Source organism: Megachile rotundata, chromosome 15, assembly GCF_050947335.1.
Source record: "Megachile rotundata isolate GNS110a chromosome 15, iyMegRotu1, whole genome shotgun sequence".
In the NCBI taxonomy this organism is placed as follows: domain Eukaryota; kingdom Metazoa; phylum Arthropoda; class Insecta; order Hymenoptera; family Megachilidae; genus Megachile; species Megachile rotundata.
This window is the reverse complement of record NC_134997.1, coordinates 10,046,192-10,063,580: the sequence shown is the minus strand read 5'-3', so window position 1 is coordinate 10,063,580 and position 17,389 is coordinate 10,046,192. Positions and strand designations below refer to the sequence as shown.

General features: G+C 32.7%; 1 long non-coding RNA gene across 1 annotated transcript in view; it reads right to left on the bottom strand.

Annotated features, from left to right (window-relative positions):
- Window positions 1-545: 545 nt before the first annotated feature.
- The window catches only part of LOC143265889 (uncharacterized), an 81,347-nt gene continuing 64,503 nt past the window's right edge, over window positions 546-17,389 (bottom strand). Inside the window, exons 2-3 of the long non-coding RNA XR_013040675.1 lie at window positions 3,445-3,504; window positions 546-993 (exon numbers count right to left, since the gene is read on the bottom strand). This is a non-coding gene — a long non-coding RNA (uncharacterized LOC143265889). The remainder of the gene's footprint in view (window positions 994-3,444; window positions 3,505-17,389) is intronic.

The following is a 17,389-nucleotide window of genomic DNA, read 5'->3' as shown; positions in this document are numbered from 1 at the left end:
ATCAATATTTTTAATCAATGTTCAATAATCAATATTTTTAATTCAAGTTCAATAATCAATATTTTTAATCAATGTTCAATAATCAATATTTTTAATTCAAGTTCAATAATCAATATTTTTAATCAATGTTCAATAATCAATATTTTTAATTCAAGTTCAATAATCAATATTTTCAATTCAAGTTCAATAATCAATATTTTTAATTCAAGTTCAATAATCAATATTGTTAATCAATATGTACTCGATTTTTTAAATAATTTTTACAGCTGATCTCTTTCATACTTCAACCACAATAAATTAATAAACATTTACCAATAATTTTTTATCATTACATTCTACACTAGTTCTATAATTATTTATCAGTAACAAAATCTGGTCGTTTAGAGGTCAAGTATTTACAAGTTGCCAAATATTCCATTAATATCGAAAAAGTCGCAGAAATATTTTTTTCCTGAATTTTTGCAGAAGTTATTTTTGCAGAAATTTTACAAAAATTTTACAAAAACTATTGTCAGAATTTCTACAAAATTATTTTCGAAAAAAATTTACCCAAAATTGTTATTTTAATTTTTAATAAAATACAAAAATTAATAGTTATAATTATAAACTATATATAATAATTTTACCCAATATTAAATTTTATCAAAAATATGTGAAAATATAAAATTCGATCTAAATATCGAAAACTGACGGCCATCTTGAAAATAGCGTCCCTCAATCTCGATCGATTAACGAAAATACTTATTATCGAATGCAACACGCATCCGTTGGCTATCGTCCAAAAAATCACCAACAAATTTCGCGTACGTATTTTGTTCCCCGCTTGATATATCACCAACAGATGGACTCTTCTAGCAGCCATTTGACAAAAATAACACGACGAAGGTGATCGGTCGAGTCGGAAAACGATTTCATTAAGAATCGTTTATATTTATAATCTCTTCACGCTGCGAATGATATACAAGGTGACAACATCTTCTCGTTTGAAAAGAACTTAAAAAAAGAAAAAGCGTATTAGGAAAGTCGCAAAAATTCCGCGCAAACGAAGATATACAGAAATATTGCGAGAGAACGCACGAGGAAAATAACTGTGGTATTTGTACTGAAATAAATTTGAAAGTTTGAGGAAAACGTCGTAGCTCCCGTTTCGTGAGATTCGTGTTTGTTGAGTAACGTACGCATTTGTCGGGTTTATTTTATAAAACAAACTCTGAGTTATTTTTGAAGATCTTGAAATTAATTTAAATTATTGAAATTCTAAAATTGTTTACATTATTTGAAATTATTTAAATAATCTGGAAAGTACGTGTTTTGTAAAATGAACAGAAAAAATCAAATAATAATGAGAATTTTGAAATGGGTTTAAATAATAAGAATTTTAAAATTGATTTAAACAATGAGAATTTCAAAATTGTTTAAAATTATTTGTTCATGTAAGACATATTTCATAAAATGAACAGAAAAAAATTAAATAACAATAGGAATCTTGAAATTCATTTAAATAATAACAATTTCAAAATTGTTTAAAATTATTTGTTCATGTAGGACAAGTTTCATAAAATGAACAGAAAAAATTAAATAACAATAGGAATCTTGAAATTCATTTAAATAATAACAACTTCAAAATTGTTTAAAATTATTTGTTCATGTAGAACAAGTTTCATAAAATGAACAGAAAAAATTAAATAACAATAAGCATTTTAAAATTCATTTAAATAACAACAATTTCAAAATTGTTTAAAATTATTTGTTCATGTAGGACAAGTTTCATAAATTGAACAGAAAAAATTAAATAACAATAGGAATCTTAAAATTCATTTAAATAATAACAACTTCAAAATTGTTTAAAATTATTTGTTCATGTAGAACAAGTTTCATAAAATGAACAGAAAAAATTAAATAACAATAAGCATTTTAAAATTCATTTAAATAACAACAATTTCAAAATTGTTTAAAATTATTTGTTCATGTAGGACAAGTTTCATAAAATGAACAGAAAAAAATTAAATAACAATAGGAATCTTAAAATTCATTTAAGCAATAATAATTTCAAAATTGTTTTAAATTATTTGTTCATGTAAAACATATTTTATTAAATATTTTAGAAAATATCACTTTGCATATAAAAATTTAGAAAGTCATTTACTAAGATTGCAAATTATACTACTTTTGCTACTATTAATATTACTGAATTATTAAAAAAGTATTAAATTATTAAAATTAATAAAAAAGTAAAATTTAGTTTAAGTATTAAATTAATAAAAAAATGAACTGCATATAAATATTGAATATTAAACTAGTAAACTATTAAACTAATAAAATATTAAACTAGTTAAATATTGAACTACTAAAATATTAATCTAATAAAATATTAAAATATTAAAATATTAAAATATTAAAATATTAAAATATTAAAATATTAAAATATTAAAATATTAAAATATTAAAATATTAAAATATTAAAATATTAAAATATCAAATAGTCAAATACCAAAATACTCAAACACTAAAATTTATCGGTTTAAATAAAATTTTGTGATCATTGCAGCTTGTGATTATTGTAACGCTACTATTACACAAAATGGCGGACTGGGTTCCTGTCTGACTAAGATGGATTCCCGCTCACTGCCAACAGCAACAAAGTTTTCCTAATGCAACAGTGTATGCTCATTCTAATTTAACAAAGCATTTATTCTAATTTAACAAAGCATTCGTTCTAATTTAACAATGCACTCATCCTAATATAACAATACACTTATCTTAATTTAACAAGACATACTTTTCCCGCTTAAATTAACACCGCTTTTTATAACAACATGTGACTCGATTTTTAATTAAATGACACACGCAATCGAACTAAAATTACGTATCGACGTACGTAAAATCGGTGTTCTATGAAGTTCGAGTAGCTAAATCGATCAGATACATAAATTTCGCGGGATAATTTTAGACGACCCTGTTCTTTATTTAAACGCAAGTTCAATTTTCGTAGTCTTGTTTATTTACTTGTTTATCTGTTACAAGGCAGATTAGAAACGTGTCTGAAATGTTCGCCAAGTGTGTTTTACATTGTTGAATGGGCCGTGACATTGTTTAAAAATCGGGAAGCGTTGTCTTTTAATAATCGTTCAAATAATTTATAATTGCAAGAGAATCATATGAGTTTTGTAGAACATATGGGAAATAAAATTTTCTTTTGAAAAATATTTAGACAAATTATTAGTGTGATAAAAATAATTTGCACGATGACAAAAATTATTTAATTTAATAATTAATAATAGTTATGTTTAATAAATTATATTTAGTTATGTATTATATTGAATTATATTAATTATATGATTTATTCTAATGGTTTCCAGTGATCATCTAGTAATAAATTTTCCAAAATTAATTAACCTAAAAATTTAGCTACATGTCGTTTAATAAATTTAATTGTCCACTTACCATTAGTTAGTTGTTGTGTACCACTCCTCTATTTCTTCGAAGCATTTTACACCTTTGACCCTGCAACAAATTGAAAAATACACATTTTTTATTGTACAATAAATCATTATATTAATTCGTAGAATATCGATCATTTATCAGTAAATTAGATAGCTAATAATAATCAACTTGCACTTAAGCGTTACTATATTTAAATAAATTAATATATGAAGTCATTTGAACAAATTTGTTCACGAATGTAGTGATGTATTTAAGCGGACCAGTGATCAGAGTCAACGATGCGTCATACATTTGGTAACATCCAAAGTACAATGAAAATAATTAATAAATTAAATGTACAAATTGCATATATTACATGTGAGAATCAATGAAGAATATCGAAAAAGTAAATTATAGAAAAAAAGTGAAAATATTGAAAAAGGAAATAATAGAAAAAAAATGTGAGAATCAAAGATTATCGAAATCTTGTCGATTAGTAGTAACAAGGTTGTAGTAATAGTTTATTGAGGTTGAATCAAGACGTTGATTATCAAAGGAACAAAGGCCGTTTGAAAACGGACGAATTTCTCACGTAGAGACGTTTGACGCAAGTTCGTCACCGCTCTTAAGGCGAATTCAGCAAATATTCTTAATTACACAACCAGTGGGAAGTTTAAAGACGTCGCTGGAACGTGATTCGCAGCTTCCAAGGATCCTAATTCTCAGGTACACACAATGGTCGCGTTCGCGGCATTAATTTTACGAGGGAAGTTTCGTAATTTGACGCGAGAACGCCGGGAAAATGCGATCGTATCGCCAGTGAAACTTAATATCACCGCAAGAGATCGCGTAAATAATTGTACGTGCATCCTCTGGTAAAAACTTGATATCAACCTTAACATTGATATTATGGTTTTTCGGATGCGCTCTAATCTTGTACGTATGTAATATTTTAGTGTTTTAATATTTTATATTTTTATAGTTTAGTGTTTGAGTATTTTGGTATTTGACTATTTGATATTTTAATATTTTATTATTTTAATAGTTTACTAGTTTAATATTTTACTAGTTTAATATTTTATTAATTTAATATTTTACTAGTTTCAAATTTTATTAGTTTAATATTTTACTAGTTTAATACTTTAGTAGTTTACTAGTTTACTAGTTTATTAGTTTACTAGTTTAATATTTTAGTAGTTTAATATTTTACTAATTTAATATTTTATTAGTTTAATATTTTACTAGTTCAATATTTTACTAGTTTAATATTTTACTAGTTTAATATTTTATTAGTTTACTATTCTACTATTTTACTATTTCACTATTTTACTATTTCACTATTTCACTATTTCACTATTTCACTATTTCACTTTTCCACTATTTCACTTTTCCACTATTTCACTTTTCCACTATTTCACTTTTCCACTATTTCACTTTTCCACTATTTCACTTTTCCACTATTTCACTTTTCCACTATTTCACTATTTTACTACTTCAGTATTTTACTATTTCATTATTTTACTATTTCACTATTTCATTGTTTCACTATCTTGCTATTTTACTATTTTACTATTTTACTATTTTACTACTTTAATATTTTACTATTTCATTATTTTACTATTTCACTATTTCACTGTTTCACTATCTTACTATTTTATTAGCTTACTATTTTACTATTTCACTATTTTACTATTTTACTATTTTACTATTTCGCTATTTCACTATTTCACTATTTCACTATTTCACTATTTCACTATTTCACTATTTCACTATTTCACTATTTCACTATTTCACTATTTTACTACTTTAATATTTTACTATTTCATTATTTTACTATTTCACTATTTCACTGTTTCACTATCTTACTATTTTCCTATTTTACTATTTTACTATTTTACTATTTTGCTATTTTACTATTTCACTATTTTAATATTTCACTATTTAATATTTTAGTCCTTGACTATTTTATCATCCAACTATTTAAATATTTGTATATATGAATACTTTAATATTTGAATGTTTAAATATTTAAATATTTGATTACTCTATTATTTGAACATTTAAATACTTAAATAATTGATTATTTTATTATTTGATTATTTAAATATTTTGAACATTTTAATGTTTGACTACTGAATATTTTAACATTTGACTACTTAACATTTTAATAACCAACAAATACAAAAAAAAAATCAGAAACAAAGAAATTAGACCTAACTTCAACATCCCAGAAAGATCAACCAAATATTAATCAAATAGTAAATATTGAATTAGTTATTTAGTGATCGGATAAACGTGCGAATGCAGCATAATCTTAAAATGGCCGGATACAAGAGAATCAATGAACCGTTGTTCTCAGACGAATGAATTCCTTTGCATCGAACACGCTGTGAAACGATCTGTAGCATTATGTTTCATTAAAGGAAAAAAACGTATCATTTTATTAGTCATTGGTGAACTCAATGTGCAATGGCTGTTAATAACGTTCTCTTTCAGAAGTTTTCACTTTAACTTCCTGCGCCATGCTACCCAGTCCTTTCAAGTGTTATACCAACATAAACAAAGGAACTGCCAATGCATGCTTTTATTAAAATAGACCTCGTTATTTAGAAGTAATGTTTGCAATATTTTATAATCTGACTTTTTGCATTTATTTCGACTGACAATTTTTTATCGCGGAATATTTTGTTGGCTTTATTTGAAATTATTTAGAAAGAGAATAATAAAATTGCTGACTTTTATGAGATGTAATTTTCAAATAAAAAATTCTCAAATATAGGAAAATATACTATTTTAATCGGAAGAATGTCAGAAATTTATTGGTAAAAGTTTCATGGCAAAAGAATCGAAAATATAAAAGTTTGCATTGGTTTGCCTCGGTCACGTGACACTCGGTGATCCAACATGGCGTCTCGAGTGAACTTTTCCTTTCACCTCAGAACTTTACTTTATTAAATTTCGTTCATTTTCTATTGCTTTTCGTTTAAACTAAATCAGATCTGCTTTACTCAATGGAACAATGTAAAAATACTACTTTAACATTAAATTCTATCACGAACTAAACAGAATCGACCCTATTTAAATTCGATAACTTATGAATAAAATCACGTTCATATCGTATAATTATTTTTGCCTATTTCGTTTATATTTTCATTTTCCATAAAGTCTGTTGTACTCAGACCTTATAGCCTCAGATCAGCTCAGATCTGTTTGTCAATTTTTCTGTAACCAATATTGTTGAATTTGAGTTTGAAGAAATATGAAACATTCGATTCCAAAATTCCCAGTCGATTCATCCTTCAACATAACGGTATCCGTTGAAAAGGTATTGCAGTCGTTAAGAAGGAGCCCGTAACGCCGGTTGTAAATCTTTGCTATCGCCTAACCGTCTTTGTGAACGATTCACCGCTGAAAATGCTAATTCGACAAGGTAGCCCGCGGAAGAAGAAAATGGTGGCGGTCGACGTTCAGTGCCAAGGAACCACCGAGGGCTTCATTGATTTCGCCCGTTTGTTCGCCGAGGACAGACGTAAATTATATTCGTGCACGAGCGTATTTGCATGTTAAAGGAGCGTCGGTTGCGGCCACAACCCTCAAGATTAATGCTACTTGAAGTCGGAACAAGTGGCGGACCACAGGGATTAGGGCGAACCAGGGGGCGAAACGGGTGTCGAGCTTGAGGCGTTCGCTGTGATAAATAGTGGTCCAAGTAGGAAAAATATGCGAAGAAAAAGAAACGCCAATGAAGAACGTTCGTTCGCCACGAAAGAAACATCAGTTTCAAGTCTTCCTGGCAAGAAACACGTTGTTTCTTGTGCCTACGCTGCTGTAATTTCGATATGGATGCTGGAGTCTTTGGGGGAGAAAATTTACATACGAGACGTTGCCACAGTACATTTGTCATACTTCTTTAACGGGTGCTGTGTTACCCTTCACTCTTGGCATTTGACCTTTTTGTCATTTTTGCGAATTTCTCAAGGTTGTATTGTATGTCTTGAGATCCGAAAGTCACAAGGTCCCAGGACGTCCCTAGATCTTAATGTCCCAAAGTCGCAACGTCTTCAGGACAAATGTCCTCAGGTCTCAAAGTCCTAAGATCTTAACATCCCTAGGTTTCAACGTCCACAGGTCTCAAGATCCCCAGGTCCCAAGGTTCAAAGCTATCAATGTTCCCAGATCTCAACATCCCCAGGTTTCAACGTCCCCAAATTTCAACGTCCTCAGGTTTCAACGTTCCCAGGTCTCAATGCTCCTAGGTCCCAACGTCCCCAAATCTCAACGTCTCCAGATCTCAACGTCCCCAGGTCTCAATGCTCCCAGGTCCCAACGTTCAAAGCTACCAACGTCCCCAGATCTCAACATCCCCAGGTTCCAACGTCCCCAGATCTCAATATCCCCAGGTCCCAACGTCCCCAGATCTCAACGTCCCCAGATCTCAACGTCCCCAGATCTCAACGTCCCTAGGTCCCAACGTTCCCAGATCTCAACGTCCCCAGATCTCAACGTCCCCAGATCTCAACGTCCCCAGATCTCAACGTCCCCAGATCTCAACGTCCCCAGATCTCAACGTCCCCAGATCTCAACGTCCCCAGATCTCAACGTCCCCAGATCTCAACGTCCGCAGGTCTCAACGTTCAAAGCTACCAATGTCCCCAAATCTCAACATCCCCAAATCTCAACGTCCCCAAATCCCAATATCCCAACGTCCCAAATTTTCCAAATATTAAACTTTCAACCTTCTCCACATCCACTATCCCAAAGTGAAGAATTACAAAAATATTTCTCCCAAGATATTCCACAAACCTCAACAATTTTTTAATTGTATGATTATTGAAGGTCAACATTTGAGATAATGAAGTCCACGAATTTTAATTAACACAAGTAATTAGCACAGAGATTCGCGTCCATTCATCAGTCCTTTCCCAGGTTTGGTTGCGAACCCGTTAATCCCCTCATCCGCTATTTGTATCCAAGCCCGATTCAATTAATTTCTGACCAATTAGACCGACCAGTTGACGTTTGGATTTTCATCCGGCAGATTCGTCGGTCGATCGGGCGTTAATCATTCAGCCCTGTGACCGTTGTTCTGAGAACTTCCAAGACAGCAACCAAATGCAAACCGAATATCGCCAGAATTTGAATCGCATTGTTCAATAGAGATACAGATCCTGTTGCGTTTGGGATCTCGTATTCAATGAGAGCTTGGCTCAAAGTAAACCTACGCCTGTGTGCAGCGAACATGAGATTTTCGTTGGACAATTGGCACTCATCCAGATACTGCAATTTCCTCGATCGATATTTGTTTTGTGGCTGGGGATTTATTTAGGTAAATACGGTTTAGATGAACTGGTTCGAGTTTATTTGCATACACATACGATAAATATACATGCAGATAACTTTGTGGAGATCTCTTGATGCAAAAAGGAGACTTTAGATGAAACAGGACTTTAAGCTTGAAATGTGTCATGTGTCATAGGTGTACACATATGTCAGATATTCGATGTACCATTTCACATATGACTGAACGAAACTGTATTACAGACTTGACAATTCTTGATGCAAAAATATGTAATGGCACTGTTTGATTTTCAGTTTAGATGAGACTTGGACCAAACAGACTTTAAGCTTGAAATGTGTCATATGTCATAGATGTTCACATATGTCAAACACTCGATGTACCATTTCACATATGACTGAACGAAACTGTATTACAGACTCGACAATTCTTGATGCAAAAATATGTAATGGCACTGTTTGATTTTCAGTTTAGATGTGACTTGGACCAAACAGACTTTAAGCTTGAAATGTGTCATATGTCATAGGTGTACACATATGTCAAACACTCGATGTACCATTTCACATATGACTGAACGAAACTGTATTACAGACTCGACAATTCTTGATGTAAAAATATGTAATGGCACTGTTTGATTTTCAGTTTAGATGTGACTTGGACCAAACAGACTTTAAGCTTGAAATGTGTCATATGTCATAGGTGTACACATATGTCAAACACTCGATGTACCATTTCACATATGTCTGAAGGAAACTGTATTACAGACTTGACAATTCTTGGTGGAAAATATGTAATGGCACTGTTTGATTTTCAGTTTAGATGAGACTTGGACCAAACAGACTTTAAGCTTGAAATGTGTCATATGTCATAGGTGTTCACATATGTCAGACTCTCAATGCACCATTTCACATATGACTGAACGAAACTGTATTACAGACTTGACAATTCTTGATGGAAAAATATGTAATGGCACTGTTTGATTTTCAGTTGAGATGAGACTTGGACCAAACAGACTTGAAATCGATGTGTCATATGAGTTGTACCTATATGTCACACATTATGTCACATATGTATCATTTCACATATGACTGAACAAAAACATTACAGACTGAAATTCTTGATGTAGCAATAAAGAAATATAAGCTTGTCATACTTCGAAAAATATGTCAGATGTGCCATTTCATACGTGACTGACTCCACAAATGAGCCCATTACGAGTTGTATTATTTATTTGCTGGAAATCCGACATAAATGAAATCGCAGTGAAAAGAAGTGCGGAATGTCTATTATTCGGTTAGTATTGTTCAATAAAACAATAGATGAGTCGATAAAGCTACTTATGAAAGGTAGTTAATGGCGGGCAAATTTCCAAACGAGCGAATCGCGGCTTTATTCGTATTTATTAGAAAAGAACCGAACAATCGATCTCCATTCACGGCGTTTAAACAGCAAACGGGACAAAACTAAACGAGAAGTTCAATTCATTTTCTTCATTGCGATCCATTGGACAAATTGAACGAAAAAAATCGAACTCGTTCGTTATTTCGTCGGCGTTGAAAAAAAAAAAGAAAAAAAACAACAAACACAAAAATTTCAGTTGTTGTTTCGTTCGATTCTATTATTACCATTCCCTTCCGTTTGTTCGTTTACTTTGAAGCTCGATCGAGTTTTTTCCCTGGACGCGACGTGCGTTCGATATAATTCCACGCAGAACAAACATCACGGATGCAATTCATGAAATGCACAAAGCAAATGGAAAAAAATCACTGACGAGGGTCAGTGTTGAAACCGTTTTTTTACGGGAAAGTGATTTTCGATGTTTATGGCACGATGAAACACTTACGGTATCGATGGAACTTCGTTCGACATCGTGTTTGAATGGAAGCTGATAAATCCTTGACTGCAATTACTTCTCTTAACTGTGCATGTATCTCTTAGCTTTGATTGGCAGATGGGATTGAACGGTAATTTCGCTTTTTACGTTGATTTACGGTGATTTTGAGCATTTTGGGTGGCGACAGGAATTTTCGGGGAAATTTGGAGATTTGGGAAATTTGGAATTTGGGAAATTAGAAATTTGGAAAACAGGAAATTAGAAATTTAGGAATTTGGGGATTTAGGGATTTGGTGATTTGGGAATTTTGAAATTTACGAATTAAGGGATGTGAGAACTAGGGAATTTGGGAAAAGGGAATTTTGGAACTAGGATCTATAGGAAACATATATAATAAATAATTAAGGTTTCATTGCGTTAAGTTAATTACGACGAAGGTTAGGTTTGATTAGGTTAACTTCAAGGAAAGTTAGGGTAGGTTAGGTTAATTGTAATTACGGTTAGGTTAAGTTAAGTTAACTTCAAGGAAGGTTAGGTTAGATTAGGTTAATTTCAATGAAGATTAGGGTAGGTTAAGTCAATTATAATTAAAGTTAGGTTATGTTAAGTTAACTTCAAAGAAGGTTAGGTTAAATTAGGTTAATTTCAAGGAAGGTTAGGGTAGATTAGGTCAATTCTAATTAAAGTTGGGTTAAGTTAAGTTAACTTGAAGGAAGGTTAGGTTAGATTAGGTTAATTTCAATGAAGATTAGGGTAGGTTGAGTCAATTATAATTAAGGTTAGGTTAGGTTAAGTTAACTGCAAAGAAGGTTAGGTTAAATTAGGTTAATTTCAAGGAAGGTTAGGTTAGGTTAGGTCAATTCTAATTAAGGTTAGGTTGAGTTAAGTTAACTTGAAGGAAGCTTACGTTAGATTAGGTTAATTTTAATGAAGATTAGGGTAGGTTAAGTCAATTATAATTAAGGTTAGGTTAGGTTAAGTTAACTGCAAGGAAGGTTAGGTTGGATTAAGTTAATTTCAATGAAAATTAGAGTAGGGGATGTCAATTATTATTAAGGTTAGGTTAGGTTTAGTTGACTGCAAGGAAGGTTAGGTTAAATTAGGTTAATTTCAATGAAAATTAGAGTAGGTTGAATCAGTTATAATTAAGGTTAGGCTAGGTTTAGTTGACTGCAAGTAAGGTTAGGTTAGATTAGGCTAATTCTAAGAAAAATTAGAGTAGGTTAGGTTATTTGTAATTAAGGTTAGGTTAGTTTAAGTGAGGTACAAGGAATGTTAGGTTAACGTTCCAGGAATCGTTATATTGTACAATACAAAGAGGGACAGTTCCCGCAAACAGACACGGTATCGCACGGTTTATTTATTTTCGCGAAAACTTCCGAATGAGATTTCCCAGGAAGTTAGACGAAATTTCGCGACGGACTTCCGGAAAGTTGCGAATTTGAACGGAGACGTCGCGGACGAAACTGTAGCGTCGCAGCTGCGTCGGTTGTTACTTTATTGCGTGTCGTGCGAGTAATAGCACCGTAAAAATTACTGTCACTTCCGGTTGTTGAGGGAAGTAATAAACTGCGTGATTTACGGTGCACACGCTTCCAGCCGTGATTTTTCTGGTCATTTTTAAAAGCAGCCTGCAGCCGACAGGGTGTTTTTGCGCGATTCATTCTTATGATAAATAAATATCTTTCGAGGGGGGGAAGATTGATGGTCGTGTGTTTAGAAATTCAGACGTGCAGACATTTAGAAATGCAGACATTTATGTATTTTGAGACTTGAACATTTATTTGGAATTTAGACATTTAGTAATCTTAATTATAATTAACTTAACTTTTATTGAAATTAACCTAACCTAACTTTATTTAAAACGTTTTAATAAGAACGAAATTGAAAGCGTTAATTTGTTATAATAAGACACCAACTACCGTGTCGCGAGATGAAATCGTGTCAGATTTGGTGCGGTCCGAAATTAGCAATTGAAATCTCCAATGAATTTCAATATCGTAATTTTGTACAATTAAACGATGGCTTATGAAGACGAAATGTGTTTCAACAATTCGTTCGTTTCAATGAATAATCAGTGGTGTTGAATGGTCTTTGACATAAATTGAACATATTTCGAATTAATAAATGCTTGCCTGATTTTCATAATTCAAAGACAGACCGAGTGGATATTAATAATTCATTGTTCTATTTTTAAACAGTTTCCGTGATCGTGGTATGAAATTCTCGTTAAATTTTAATATCGAATCTATGTTGAAATTGTTGGGAAAATTAGGAATTATTAGGTGAAATTTTGAAATTGAGGTAGTGAGATACATTGAGACATTGAGAGATTAAGACATTGAGACACTGAGACATGGAGACATGGAAACATTGAGACATTTAAACAATGAGTCATTGAGACATGGAGACATTGAGACATTGAGACACTGAAACATTGAGGCATTGAGACATGGAGACATTGAGACATTGAAGCATTGAGACACTGAGGCACTGAGACATTCAGACATGGAGATACTGAGACACTGAGACATTGAGGCACTGAGACACTCAGACATGGAGATATTGAGACACTGAGACATGGAGATATTGAGACACTGAGACATTGAGGCACTGAGACATTGAGGCATTGAGACATTGAGGCACTGAGACATTGAGGCATTGAGACACTCAGTCATGGAGATATTGAGACACTGAGACATTGAGATATTGAGACAAGGAGACATTGAGACACTGAGACATTGAGACACTGAGACACTGAGACACTGAGACACTGAGACATTGAGACATTGAGACATTGAGACATTAAGACATTGAGACAGTGAGACATTGAGACATCGAGACACTGAGACACTGAGACATTGATAAATTGATAAACTGACAAATTTACAAATACAAAAATGTACAAAATAACAAATTTGTATAAATACAACAATCACCACTAAAAAGTATTCCTTCCCAACGCATCCATGCCATAAAACAAAACAAAAAAACGTTCCACCAAAATAAAACCGAATATTCCCAACCAAATTAGAGGTTAGAAGCATTTTCCCCAACGAAGTATGACTCGGCAAGTTTCGTCGGTGGCGTGAAAATGCGAAATAAGTTGATTCGAAATGCAGAACACTGTAATCGACATTTCCTACACACTGTACACCCCTTTTCACCCTTTCCTCCCGTTATTGTTTCACGAATGGAGGGCGGACAAAGCGTATCACCGTTTTCACGGTTGTATTCCGTCATTGTCCCGTGGACAGCGTTTGGACAAAGAGTTTTCAAGTCGCATAAAGAGTGTCCTGCACACCGCTAACACAATGCCCATCTTTTCCTCGTTCTTCGTCCTCGTAATGTCTGTTCTCCTGTGTGTCCTTTGTCGTGTTAACTCGTGTGTCAAAATATAACGCGAAAAAGGACACTTTGTTCCTTCATTCCGGGAACCGAAACTTACCATTTTTATTATTGTTAATAATGCTGCTGGGGAGACATTTGTGTGAGAGGAACCATTATTGTTTCCAGGAACAAGAATTGTAGTCTGACATACTACACTTTGTTAAAGCTACCCCAGTTCTATATAACATTTAATTCAGCCAACCTAACCAAACCCAACCTTCCTTGTAATTAACCTAACCTAACTTAATATTGTTTGCATTAAACATAACCCAACCTTTCTCGTACTTAATGTAACATAACCATGCCCTGCCTGTAATTCACCTAATCAAACCTAACTTTCATTGTAAATATACTAATCTAACCTAACCTTCCTTGTGATTAATCTAACATACCCTAACCTACTTTGAAATTAACTTCATCAAACCTAACCTTCCTTGTAATTAACCTAATCTATATTAGCATTCCTTGAAATTAATATAACTTACCCTAACCTACTTTGAAATTAACCTAACTAATACTAATGCTCCTGTAATTACACTAATCTAACCTAACCTCCTTTGTAATTGATCTAAACCAACCTAACCTACTTTAAAATTAACACAACGAAACCTAACCCTCTTTATAATTACAGTAATCTAACCTGACCTCCCTTGTAATTAATTTAACCCAACCTAACCTACTTTAAAATTAACCTAACCAAACCTAACCCTCTTTATAATTATCCTAATCTAACCTAACCCTCCTTATAATTAATCTAACCTATCCTAACCGACTTTGAAATTAACCTAACCAAACCTAACCCTCTTTATAATTACAGTAATATAACCTAACCTCCCTTGCAGTTAACCTAACCCAATCTAACCTTCATTCTAATTAACCTAACCTACCCTAACTTCCCTTGAAATTAGCCTAACCTACCCTAACTTTCATTGAAAATAACCTAACCTAACTTTCCTTGCAATTAGCCTAGCCTAGTCTAACCTTTCTTGTAATTAACCTAACCTACCCTAACTTTATTTAAAAGTTCCTCAAATTTATAAAGCTCGTAAAGAACCCTCTAAAAATTCAGAATGTACAAAAAACAGCTTTGTTTCTTCGGTTGTTTTAAAAAACGAAAACAACGTTCGGAAAGCTGTTAACAAAGAATGCTTCGTTTCACGTCCTAAACTGGAAATCCGCTTTAGCGCAATTCGAAAGCCGTTGTTTTCTTAAAATCGGCTCGGCCAACAATGGAAACGCGGTCCACGTTTGTTGGAAAAGGAAATATTTTTTTGAAGATTTGCCCGCTGATGGAGTAGCGACCGATCGTTTTGTTGCGCAAACAATCGAAGATCGTTTTCCGATCAAACTAACAGTTATTGCGGAGAAAAAATCACAGATCGATATGAGTCTCTGTTCGGTCAATTTTCAACACGGTTGCGCGACGTTTGGAAAATAAAACGTTATTTCCTCTGTCCACTGCGAAAATTGTTGTTTGGCGAAGGAATTTCGCATTTTTATTGATACGCAATCGATCATCGGATGATTTATCGATATTTATCGATGCACACATAGCTGGGAGGTGGTAGGAATATTTATCATTATTTTAAATAAAGGGAGTTTTTTAAAATATTCATAGATATTTTAAATAATTAATGCATGAGATTGGGATATTTTATTTAAGAGTACAGACATTCACAATCTAATTTATTTTAAAGATGTTGATTGCTTAATTGAATGTGTAAGAATAATTTCTACCCTAACCATATTATTTAAAAAATTTTTTTAAATTTTTAATATGAAAAGTTTCGTTAAAATGATACGATATCAGTTCTCAGATAAATTCAACAATAAATTTCATCTGAATGTCCGCTCCGAGGAAATGTTTCTGCTAGTTGTATTTATACGCATATTCTCTGCGAAATATACGATATGTAGTGTAATATCGAATGTAAATAAGCTCGGTAATTTCTGCGCAAACATCGTTCGACGAGTACACATTCTGTGTACTTAGCTGTAATTTAATGGCAAATTTAACTTACGAAAATTTTATCTAAAATAACTAGTTTATATATCTCCATCGACAGAAATAATATCATAGTAAAACGAAAATTCATTCTCATAAAGAATTAAATCTAAAATGTATATTGTATATTTTCATTTCAAGAATTTTTATTCTTCTACATGTCTAAATATAAAGGAGAATAATCTACATAAGATAAAGGATAATTACGCGAGCCATCAGGCAGCCATTTTGTTCACCGATGTCACGTGATCACGCGATCACGTGAGACAAATACAAAAACTTTTATATTTTTTATCTTTTTGCTGTACAATTTTTATCAAAAGATTTCTAGCATTTTTCCGATTAAAACAACATCAAGCACCATATAATTTGAACAATTTTTACCGATTTAATCGACGATAATACAATTCGACGACAGAGAAATACGAGTGAGAAACTTGTCATTATATTGTATACTTATCCTTACTTTTATTTTAAGAATTTTTATTTTTTCTCATGTGTAAATATAAAGAAAAATAATCTACACAAGATAAAGGATAATTGCGCGAGCCATCAGGCAGCCATTTTGTTCACCGATGTCACGTGAGACAAATACAAACTTTCACATTTCTAATCTTTTTGTTCTCAAACTTTTACCAAAAGATTTCTAGCATTTTTCCGATTAAAACAACACCAAACACCACATAATTTAAACAATTTTTACCGATTTAATCGATGATAATACGTTTAAGCGAAAGAGAAATACGAGCGAGAAATTCGTCATGATAGCACATACGCTAATTTACAATAACCAGAACTGTAAACACAAAAAACTGCACCCAAAACCCTCTTTCAAACTCCAGCGAACAATTCCCGTCGCTTTTCACCGTGTTACAGAAACTTCACCATTCTCATCCGGAGATCAAAGTAACCGGAGAAAGCGGCTCTGTAATTTCTCTAACGTTCAAAGCGGCTCGGTCGAATTCCTGGCTAGCTCGAAATCAAGCAGATTGCATTTCATCCACTTGGAACAGCGATTGCGATCTGGCCAGAACATTTCCTGAAGATCTACGTTGAAATTCGATGACACTTCGGAACACTGATCCTGAACGAGTCGTCCAGAAATGATCCTCCCTGTTCAAATTGCTACGTAGACAAAAGAAGAGCTCGATAAAGAACTCTCCTTTTGTGACAATAGTTTCATTCAACAGATTTAGTGGAGATTGACACCGCTCTCGTCGAATGTACAATGAAGACATTTGAGATCTAATTCTTTTTATTTAGAAAGTTTTATTTTGACGACTGTTTTTGATCGAAACAAGTATCGATAAATCGGCGAAGAAACATAATGCTCTATTTTTAGCAGAAGTTTTCGCTCCGTAAGATCCGTCGACAGCAAATGGGACGTGCCAGGTCCCAGATGCGAGCACTGTAGTCGACCTTACATACCTCGATTTCCTCG